Below are 12,452 nucleotides of genomic sequence, written 5' to 3' on the forward strand. Positions count from 1 at the left end.
TATCACGTACAATGCTATGTTCCAAGTTTAGGTGTCGAGGACAAGCTCGGGAGTCGGGGACTTGGGCTCGAGCACCAAGATCTTGGGCATAACCGTTGAGGACCTAGTCATGGGTGCTAGGATCTCAAGCTTGGCTTTCGAGGAACTAGGGCCCGATAACTGGGGTCTCAAGCTCATCCTCAAGAGACCCAAGTGCAGTCATTGCAGAGGGCGCTAGGCAGAGGTGTTAATAAAGCCCGCGCCGGCCCGACCCTATCCTAAAATTTTGGATATTTTGGGGTCGGGCCTTAGTTTTTTTGGGTAAGGGTTTTAAGGTATGGGTATTGTCAAGTTATGGTTGGGTTGAGCCGGGCCGGGCCATCCCTTCTTCTCCCCTGAAACCTCCCACGTTTCCTCGAGTCCTCTCCCCTCTCCTTCTCCAATGGCTCTCATCACGGCTCTGTCCTCTCTCTCCTCCAAGTCCCTCCTCCTCCCTCCCTCCCTCCTCACATTCAAGATCCGCCTGCAACCAAATCTCTCCCTCTCCCTCTTCGTGCTCACGCCTCTCAGATCCGCACATGGTGAGATCTTGCTCCGGCGCGTGAAACCTTCGAACCGCCGCCGCCGCCGCCGCCGCCGCTGCTCGCGATTGTGTCCTGGCGAGCCGGAGATTTGCTACCCACCCGTCCCCTTCTTCTCCTTCCTGTTGAGCCTCCGCCGTAGTTATTACGGATCTGCTGAGGCGCAAGAGTGTTTCGCTTTGTTCTAGGGTTCCGATCTCTTACTGCTTCATTTGAGGGGGTAGCCGGGGCCTCGGCCTCGGCGGGTTTTAAAGCCCCCACCTTCACAAATCTATCAAACAACAATGACGACAATGACGGCGGCAACAATTGCTCCTCTAAGCTCTTGATTCTTTACCTGTTCCTTCCTCCGCGGAAAAGAAGAGACTACCGTAATGCCTACCCTCGCTTGCTGCGTGGACCTTGTTGCCGCGCCTCCGGCTACGCCCTCGTCGTGGATGGTTCCCTCCACCTGCTGGCGGCAGCAGTCCCACCTTTCTCTGGCGCGCCTCTCTCGACGACGACCACCGCCGCTGTTGAGGACGGGTCCTTCTGGTCACTCTCGCTATCAGAGTCCCTCAATCGGATCCCCGAGTGGGGGCTCTGTACTTCGCAAGCGGCAAAGAGAAGATCTCCCTCTCGCTCCTCTCCCAACCCGAAACCCGACCCGGACCAACCCGACCCGACCCATCTCTTGGGGTATATAATGAATAGGGTCTCGGGTCGGGTCGGGTCGGGTCAAACAAGACCTTATAGGTTTAGGGTCGGGTTAGGTATCATGAAAACCCGACCGATTGACACCCCTAGCGCTAGCTCTCGAGCATAGGCGCTAGGATCTCAGGATTAGTATCAGATCCCATGAGGATGGGATAGAAGCCTTGGCACCCGGTTCCATGGCAGCATAATTGAGACCACGGCGCCCTGCGCTCAGGTCCCCAACAATTGTACCGAAGTACTCAAATGGGACTGGGACCCCAACGGACATGCTCGAGTCCCTAGAAACATAGTGCAAGACTCTAGCTCCCACACTCAGGACCTGGCAGCAAGTTAGGAGTCTCTCGAGGGCAAGCTTGAGTCCCATGAAGCCAAGGTTTAGACCCCAGTGCTCGAACCCTAGACTCCAAAGCTCGTGCTAGGGTCCCCAACGGCTGGGCATGCACTACAAAAAAACATGGATTTTGCCACGGAAATTTGCGATGGGTAATTTGTCGTCGCAAATTTCCGACGAAATTTGCGACGGATTTTATTTTCCGTTGCAAATTAGCGACGAAAATTAATCGTCGCTAATTTGCAATGGGTTTTGCCAAGAAATAAAAATTCGTCGCAAATTTGCGACGGAAAATAAATCCGTCACTAATTCTGTCGCAAATTTGCGACGGAAAATAAATCCGTCGCAAATTCCGTCGCTAATTTGCGACGGAAAAGTGGTCGTCGCAAATTTGAGACGGAAAATAAATCCGTCGCAAATTAGCGACGATCACTTTTCCGCCGCAAATTAGCGACGGATTAATTTGCGACAGAGAAAAAATTCGTCGCTAATTTGCGATTGATTTTGCGACGAAAACGAATTCGTCGCTAATTTGTAGTTTATGATGGAAAATAACTTCCGTGGTACCCACCCCACCCGTCAATTTCTCTCTCTGTGTACTGATTCCTCATATCCCCTCGCTTTTCTCCCTCTTTCGTTTCTCTCAATAAACCTATCCGTGTGCGCACAAATCAATCTCGGTAAAGCATTTCTACCGGTAAGTATCATAGCTAACTTCGTGATTCGAATTATTTTATTTTATTGACTTTTTTTTTGTTTTTTTTTCATAAATTCTTCGCCGGCCATGGGGGGAGGCCGAGCGGCCTCGGCGGCTATGGGGCGAGGCCTCTCGGCCTCCCCCTATGGCCGTCGACCTGATTTAGGGGAGGCCGACCGGCCTCGCCCCATGGCCGCCGGTCGACCTTGCCCAGGTGTGGCGGTCGACCTCGCCGTCGCCTCGCCGGCCATGGCCGGCGAGGTCGAACTCGCCGGCCTCAGCCGGTTGCAGAACCGGCGACCGGAGAAAAAGATAGGGGAAAAAAAATCGAAAAAAATTTAAAAAAAAATCGAAAAAAATTAAAAATTATAAAAAAATGAATCTTAAGTGATTTTTGTTTTTAGGTACGTGTCCATTTGAAGGTCTCGCAATCCAAGTGAACATTGCAATTCTCATCAAATTGACCACTTTCTACTACAAAGATTTCAGTCAAATATTTAGGTAAGTCTTCTTTACATGGTAATTTTTTCTTTTTTTTTCAAGTTCAAAGTAATTGTTGCGTCAAAAACAAAATTTTAATTTTCATAATTTCATGGTTTTAATTAAGAACAATAGATATGATATTTTTAATATTTTTCGAGATTTTTTTATTGTTATACAGACACAATGCAAAGAGACAGGGCTTGGACGTATAATAAGAACTTACCTGGACGTCGAGGATTGACTGATGAGTTTCGTACTGAGTTGAAACTATTTTTAGACTTTGCTAGTAGTAAATATGAGTTCATAGATGGAAATAAGTTAAGGTGTCCGTGTAAAAAGTGCAGTAATGGTAAATTTCATGTATGTGATAAAATTAAAGAACATCTTTGTAGATTTGAGTTTACTCCGAACTATTATAATTGGACTTCCCATATTGAACCATTTATATCTGATGAAGGATATCGAAGAAGTAACCAATTTTTAGTTAGGGAAGAATGTAGCTATTATGACCAATTGAACCCATACGAGAGGATGGTGATTGATGCAGCTGGTCAGAATTTTATTTCAGAATCGAATCATGCAAGTACTAATTTTACTCCTACACTTGAACAAGTGGGTACTAGTCATGCATCACAATTGGAAGAGATAGGAATAACGGGTTTTGATGAGAATGTGTGTAATAGAACTTTTCCATCTAATTAGTTCTGGGAAGTGTTGAAAGCAGCAGATGAACCTTTATGGGCAGGTTGTGACAACCACACTAAGTTATCAATGACAGCAAGACTGTTAAATATCAAGGCAGAGCATAATGTGTCTGCGGATTGCTTCAACTCTTTTGTTGAAGTAATGCGAAAAATAATGCCTTGTGATAACATCATGCCAAGTGATTTTTACGATATGAAAAAACTAATGGATAACTTAGGTCTTCCGATTGTAAGGATTGATGTATGTAGTAGGGGTTGTATGTTATATTGGAGAGATAATGAAAATGCAGAATCTTGCAAATTCTGTAGCCAACCTAGGTACAAGATTTACAGGAGACAGGGTTGTAATCTGAAGCGTAGACCATGCAAGCAAATGTTTTATCTGCCCTTAATCCCCATATTGCAAAGGCTTTATGTCTCTCAAGCCACTGCTGAACACATGACTTGGCATGCAAATCATGAAACAGAAGAGGGTCTAATGTGTCATCCTTCAGATGCAGAGGCATGAAAACATTTTGATAGAACATACCGTGAGTTTGCGATAGAGTCTCGAAACATCAGGTTAGGTCTATGTGCTGATGGATTTGCCCCATTTGGGAAATCAGGAAAAAGTTATTCATGTTGGCCAGTTATCTTAACGCTGTACAATCTTCCACCTGGTATGTGCATGAAGACACCTTATATGTTTTTGACATTGATCGTGATTGGCCCGCAAAATCCGAAAAAGTTAATAGATGTTTATATGCAACCATTGATTGAAGAGTTACAACAGTTATGGGATGAAAGTGTCCTTACATATGATGTTTCTACCGATCAAACATTTGTAATGAAGGCTGCTCTTCTTTGGACGATAAATGACTTTTCAGCTTACGGAATGTTATCTGGATGGAGTACAGCTGGGATCTTAGGATGTCCGATATGTTTGAAGAGATCAAAGTCATTTAGATTAAAACATGGAAAGAAGCCAGCTATTTTGACTGTCACAGGCAATTTTTACCGATAAATCATACATTCAGAAGGAATAAAAAAGAGTTCATCAAGAATAGGACTGAAAGAACACCTCCACCATTGAGGTTGACCGGCGATCAAATTTGGGAACGGGTGCAGGACTTTCCAACTGTTGTTCAGAACCTTTACGGCACGACTATTGCGTATGGAAGTACACATAAGTGAACTAAACGCAGTATATTTTGGGATCTACCAAATTGGAAGGCCCATCTTATTCATTATAATCTTGACGTCATGCACATAGAAAAGAATATTTTCGACAATGTCATAAATACTGTGATGGATGTCACCGGAAAAATAAAAGACAACTTGAACGCAAGAAAAGATATGAGAGATATTTGTGATCGGCCAACACTAGATGTGGATGCAAGCAGCAGGGGACCAAAACCAAAAGCAGTTTATACATTGGATAAGGATCAGAGACGAGTTATTTGTCAATGGTTGAAATCTGTGCGGTTTCCTGATGGATATGCTTCGAACCTCGGGAGATGTGTTGATTTGAATGAATGCAAGTTCACAGGTTTGAAGAGTCATGATTGTTACATATTTATGGAAAGACTAATTCCAATAGCTTTCAAGGAAGTTCTACCGAACTTTGTATGGGGCGCCATTACAGAGTTAAGCAATTTCCTGCATGATATTTGCTCGACAGTGTTAAAAGCATCACACATGGAGAAACTAGATAGAGATATTCCAATTATTCTTTACAACTTAGAAAGGATATTTCCTCCATCGTTTTTTGATTCGATGGAGCATCTCTTAGTTCACTTGCCTTATGAGGCCAAAGTTGCAGGTCCCGTCCAATTTCGATGGATGTATCCATTTGAGAGGTAAATTTTTTTTTAAATAAAGTTCAAATTACTTTATTATATATTATGTTCCGATAAGCTTCTTTCTATTGCAACTAGATTCTTATATCATTTGAAGAAAAAAGTGAAGAATAAGGCATGTGTTGAAGCTTCAATTTGTAATGCATATATTATGGAAGAAGTAACAACATTTGTATCATACTATTTTGAGCCGCACGTGCAGTGCAAGAGGCGGAGAGCAGGCAGAAATGATGAGAGCCCCATTGATCCCAACTGCAAATCATTCTCTATTTTCAATTATCTGGGTTGACCAAGCGGCGCATGTACGTTTCGTTACTTAACAGGCGAAGAATGGCATGCCGCCCATACATATATTTTACTGAACTGCCCAGAAGTCGAGCCATACTTCGAGTAAGTGTAAATTTACAAATATATGTATTGTGTGTCAAATATTTGCTAATATATAAGTAGTACTTATTACTAGGATTTTTCAAACTTCAATGTATGGACTACCACCAAATGAGTTTGACCGTTTGTGCGATGAACAATTTGCAGCATGGTTCAAAACATATGTAAGTTGCCTATGGACCAAAACCAAGTTATTAATATTTTATACATCATTTATTAAAATATATATTATTGACTTTGCGTGTGTAACCTTAGGTTCACAGTAATCATGATGAACTTGGAGAGCAAGGATTACTATATCATCTGTCATGGGGTCCACAGTTAAGAGTACGCAGTTGGCCAGCATATTTCATAAATGGATATAATTTTCACACTCAAGAATATGGAATGGGAAAAGCCACAATGAATAGTGGTGTGTCTATTCGGTCATCCAATGGTGGCAGTTCAAAAGATGATTTTTATGGCTTGTTGGATGAAATCATAGAGATAAAGTACCCTGAACCATTAATGATGCGGGTTGTGTTATTTAAGTGCAAGTGGTTCGACCCCGTCAAAGGAATGAAGGTGCATACGAAATTTAATTTGGTTGAAATAAATCACAAGAAAAGATATATGAAATATGAACCATTTGTCTTGGCACAACAAGTAATTCAAGTATGTTATGCATCATATCCTAGTTCGAAACGTGACAAAGCTGATTGGTGGGCTGTATGTAAAATCAAAGTACGGAGAAAAATCGAGGAACACTGGAAGGATAGAGCCTATCAACAGGAGGAAGTTTGTAACACGGTTGAAACTGAGGAATATAACATTCCAACTTTACGAGATCCATGCGGAGCAATGATTGATGTGGATCCAACTGAAATTTGCGAATTAAATGTAGAAGATGGTACAGAATCTGATTTTGAGACAGATGATGAAGATGATGCTCATGAAGAAGATGAAGATCAAGATCAAGACGAGGACGAAGATGCAGATCAAGACGAAGACAAAGATGAAGATGAAGATTAAAATTTTTGTGACAAAACACTAATGATGTGTAATTATTATTGCGACATGTGTTATTTTGGTTGTCATAATTATTATTATTGTTCTTGTTATTATTGTTATTGTTATTATCATTATTTTTGTTGTTGATTATTTTTATTAATGTAATTGATCGTCGGAAAATTTGTCACTAATTTACGACAAGTCAAATATTATTCGTGCGATGACAATTGAGATATTCTATTTTCCATTGGATTTGGATCGTCGCTAATTCCGTCGCTCATTTTACGACAAAAACTTATTCGTGGCTACTGTTCTTCAAAGAATTAGCGACGGAAGTGAAATTCGCGGCAATTTTTCGAATTCGTCGCAAATTCCGTCGCAAATTTGCGACGGATTCGAAAATGCCATTTATTTTTGGAATCCGTCGTAAAATCTGCGACGGAAAAAAATTCCGTCGCAAAAAAAATAATTTGCGCGGAGAATAATTCCGTCGCAAAAAAAATAATTTGCGACGGAATATATATCCTTCGCAAATTTGCGATGGAAGATAATTGCGTCGTAAAAAAAACAATTTGCGACGGAGAAATAATTCCGTCGCAAATTTGCGACGGATTTTGCGATGGAATCGAAAATGCCCTTTATTTTTGGAATCAGTTGCAAAATCCGTCGCAAATTTGCGGTGGAATTATTTTTCCGTCGCAAATTTGCGGCGGAATTATTTTTCCGTCGCAAATTTGCTACTGAATTCAAACTTTAAACCGCTGAAAGAAACTATGCATATGGTGGTGAAAGAAACTAGCCCTAGAATGTCTTAGAATATCAAAACTTTAATTTTTTTTAGGTGAAAAAAAAGCAAAAAATCAAAAATTTCAAAACTTCACAGAATGACTTAGAATATCTGTGGCCACCCACTTTGAGTGAAATTTAAATTTTTTTAGGTGCCGAAAAATAAAATAAAAACATAAAAAAATCTAAAATTTTAAAACTTCACAGAATGACTTAGAATGCCTCTAGCCACCCACTTTGAATGAAATTTAATTTTTTTAGGAGCCCAAATGGTATTTTTTATTTTTTTTATTTTTAAATTTTTATCGGCACCTAAAGAAAATGAAATTTCACTCAAAGTTAATAGACACATGTATTCTAAGCCATTCTGTGAAGTTTTGAAATATTTGATTTTTTTTCTTTTTTTTCTTTTTTTCGGCACCTAAAAAAAATAAAATTTCATTCTAAGTTGGTGGCCACGGGTAATCTAAGCCATTCTGTGAAGTTTTGAAATTTTATATTTTTTGCTTTTTTAAATTTTTTTCAGCACCTAAAAAAATTAAATTTCACTCAAATTGGGTGGCCACAGGTATTCTAAGAAATTCTGTGAAATTTTTAAATTTTAGATTTTTTGATTATTTTTTATGGCATCTAAAAAAAATTAAATTTCGCTCAAAGTGGGTGGACATAGGTATTCTAAGCCATTTTGTGAAATTTTTTATTTTTTATTTTTCAATTATTTTATTTTTTTCGGCACCTAAAAAAATTTAAATTTCGCTCAAAGTGGGTAGCCACAGATTCAAAACTTATTCTGTGAAGTTTTGAAATTTTTGATTTTTTACTTTATTTTCCCATCTCAAAGATCGTGACTTCCAGATCAATATGTGTTTTGAAGAAAGAGTTCTCTCAGAAATAATTCTCATTTTTGGTCTAGAAATAGAAAACCTACTTTTTTTTTGTTCTTATTTCTGGTTCAGAATCGGTTCTGGAACAAAAAGTTTTTCCAGAAATAGAAAAATGGAATTGCGTTACCAAACGGGTTTCTGATCCAAAGCTATTTGTGGGAACAGAAAACCAGTTCTGGACAGAACCAGAATAGTTATCATGCGCTACCTAATTAGAGTAATTTGCGACGGAAAAATAATTCCGTCGCAAATTTACGACCGAAAGAATAATTCCGTCGCAAATTTGCGACGAAAAAATAATTCCGTCGCAAATTTGCGACGGACAATAATTCTGTCGCAAACTTACGACGGATTTAATTTTCCGTCGCAAAATCCGTCGCAAATGTTTTCTCGCACATTCAAAATTTCGCGCACGTTCAAAATTTTTTGCTCTCTCTCTCCCCCTGCCCGCGCGCGTGCTCCCCGGTCACGTCTGCGCAGGCCTTGCAGACCTTTTTCCTCTCTCTCTCTCTTCTTTTTCTTTTCCTTTTTTATCTTCTTCTTCTTCTTCCGTTCACGTCCCTCGGTCACGTACGCTGCGGCTCCCTCGCACTGCCCATCCACCCCAGGCCGGTCGACCCGCTGCTGCACGCCGCCTTCTTGCCGACCCAACCGAGCCGCCCGACCGCGCATCGCCTTCTCTGCCTGGACCAGACCGCCAGCCACCGTCGCTTGCCGCCAGGCAGCTCGTAGCCGCGAGTGTCGCGGCTCCGCCCGTGTGCTCGCCGCTCGCCTCGCCGAGCTTGCCGCCGCCCAGCTTGCCCGTGCGCCTCGCTCGAGCTCGTGGCCGTCGCCGCCCAATCAGCTCGCCCAAGAATGCCCGATGCCGTGATGCCGCTGCCAGCCGCCGCCGACGCGTGCCGCCGCCCGAAGCCCGCCGTCCGCCGCCGCCGTGCCGCCAGCGCGCTCGACGCCGTCGCCCCCCCAGCGCGACGCCGCGATCGCCGCCTTAACGCCGCCGCCGGGCCTCGCCGGAGCTCGTGGCCGAGCTTGTCGCCGCCGCCCGACGCCGTCGCCGCCCAGCTCCATCGTCGTTCGCCCGGCCGTGGCCGAGCGCCTGGCCGACTAGCCGCCACTTGCGGCCGAGCCCGCCACTGGCCGACCAGCCATTTTGCCCTATTGTTTGGTTTTTCTTGGCCTTGAACCAAGTAAGCGACTCCCTAAACCCTACCTAGTATAATGGGTATTAATCGGATTTGTTTAGGGATTGTTTAGTGTCGAATTGGTTGGCTAAGTTAGGGGCCGATTTCAGGATTGCATGTGGCTTTGATCGATTATGTGGCCGATTAATTTGTCGATTATGTGGCCGATTAAGCGTTCAATGACGATCGTGTGGTTGATTAGGGTGAGCATTGAATGCATTCCGGAACAGAATGACGATCGTGTGGTTGATGGCAAAGGTACACCACAAGTGCCATAACTTGTGTACGGCGATCACTTTGGTGCCATAACTTTTTTTCGGATCACTTTGGTGCCAAGTCGGAAGAAAAGAGATCACTTTAGTGCCAATTTGGCCGGAAATCCGACGTGGCATTTTCTATTAATATTTTACGCTGACGTGGCTCGCCGGAGGATGAGTCAGCGTGTACAGTCAGCATTTTTAATTTTAAATATTTTTTTTCCTTTTTTTTTTCTTCTTTCCTTTTTCTTTTCTTTTCTTTTTTTTCTTTTCTCCCCTTGAAGCCCGGGAAGGGCTGGGCGAGGGCGGCCTTGCCCATGGCCGGCGAGGGGCAGCCTCTCCAGATCTAGGCGAGGTGACCCTCGCCGGCGACAGGCAAGGCCAGCCCTCGCCGGCCCAGGCGAGGCCGACCCTCGCCGGCTTTTTTAGAAAATGCATAAAAAATGAAAAATTCTAGAAAAATTCATAAAAATTTCCAGAAAATAAAAAAAATCATATTTTGGGAAAATATTAAATTTGGTGAAATTTTTTTTAAAAAAAATAAAATAAAAATAAAAAATTTCAAAACTTCACAAAATGGCTTAAAATACCTGTGGCCACCCACTTTGAGTAAAATTTAAATTTTTGTAGTTGTCCAAAAAAAGAAAAATAATTAAAAAATCAAAATTTTCATAACTTTACAAAATGGTTTAAAATACCTGTGGCCACCAACTTTTAGTGAAATTTAAATTTTTTTTATGCCCAAAAAAATTATAATAAAATAAAAAATTTCAAAACTTCACAAAATGGCTTAGAATACCTATGGCCACCCACTTTGAGTGAAATTTAAATTTTTTAGGTGCCCAAAAAAAATTAAAAAAATAAAAAATATTCAAAACTTCACAGAATGGCTTATAATAACTGTAGCCATCCACTTTGAGTGAAATTTAAATTTTTTTAGGTGCAGAAAAAGGTTAAAAAATAATAATAAAATAAAAATTTTTAAAACTTCACAAAATGGCTTAGAATACCTATGGCCACCCACTTTGAGTGAAATTTAAATTTTTTTGGTGCCCAAAAAAAATTACAAAATTCAAAAATTTCAAAACTTCACAGAATGGCTTAGAATACCTGTGGCCACCCACTTTTAGGCAGAAATTTTAATTTTTTTAGGTGCCCAAAAAAAATTTAAAAAATCCAAAATTTCAAAACTTCACAGAATGGCTTAAAATCCCTGTGGCCACCCACTTTGAGTAATATTTAAATTTTTTTAAGTGAAAAAAAAATCAATAAATCAAAACAGAGTTCTGTTCCAGAAATCAATTTTGGAGCAGAATTAGTCATGTTTTACCAAAGAGATTTCTCCTTCAGAAATCAAATTTTGGCAAAAATAATTAAAAAATCAATTTCTGGCAACAATTTGATTTCTAGAGCATAATGGTTACCATTCGCACCCTTAGTTGTATAATGCCAATCGTATGGTTAATTAGTTTAATCGTGTGGTTGATTTGCTTAATTGTGGCTGATTGGTTAACTATGGCCCGATCGTGTGGGTTGATTGCTGATCGTGTGGCCGAGAACGAAGATCATGTGGCTGAAATTGATGTTTCATGGTTGATCTTGTACTTGATGAATGATCGTGCGGTTTGAAAGTGGATCGTGTGGTTAATTATGGCTATTGTTGGCTTAGCATGGCATATCGTGATCATATATTGATGTTTGATATCAAAATGAGTGCGATTCATAGTATATTTGTTCGTAGGAAATTGTACGTCATAAACACTTGGCATTGGCTAATTAAGAGGATACATTTTCTGCTTCTGAAACAAAATGGTAAGCTTTGTCATGTACGTCATTATGTGTCTGTAATACGTGTTCATATTTTTTTACATAGTTGTCTAACCTTCCTACTTGTCAGTATAAACGTGGAGGTCACATGCATAGAAGACCAGCCCCTTCCTCGTCCTCGTCCCCGTCCCTTTCCTCTTCCTCTGCCCTTGCATCTAACCCTCAACCACTATATGCTGATGGACAATATGGACACGTTGGCCTTTCCTCCAATACTCAAGAACATGTTAGGGGACTTGGACACATGCGAACTGAATCTCCTTTAGATCCATCTCCTTCCGTTCCACCTTATTATTCAGCGCAACAATCAAATAATGACGGAAACACAGGTGAAGAAGATAACCGATTCATGATATGCCCATTTGGAGATTCATAAGTACTTCATTTTTTTTAGTATATGTAATATTTATGATTTTAGATATGGATGTCAACTGAATTGTCGATGTTGCACAATATCCGTATGTTTGCAGATTCACGGATGCTCCGTTTGTTGTGAGGGAACTGAATAAAATAGTCAAAAGTGAAAGATTGGATGGGGCAGTATATTAATTACAGCAGTACTCCACAAGAAGTAAAAGATTTGTGGTAGAATGAGTTCAAGATAAGTTTTAGATATTCTATTTTCTCACCAACTAAGTTCGGCGTAGTATATTGATGGTCAAGAATGATGTAAATGGACCAGAATAACTCTTTAGTTTCGGTACTAAAGGGACCAGATATTTTCCCCGAGATGATCTTTACAAAATCTATCGCCGAATTGTCTGGTGCATGGTAATGGATATGTGACCATCATAATAACTTTAAGTTGTTTTTGTATTGATTGCAGCGGAA

This window comes from Syzygium oleosum, unplaced genomic scaffold (genome assembly GCF_021117445.2).
Source record: "Syzygium oleosum isolate NSW1041296 unplaced genomic scaffold, Sole_v2.1 Sole_v2.17, whole genome shotgun sequence".
Lineage (NCBI taxonomy): Eukaryota > Viridiplantae > Streptophyta > Magnoliopsida > Myrtales > Myrtaceae > Syzygium > Syzygium oleosum.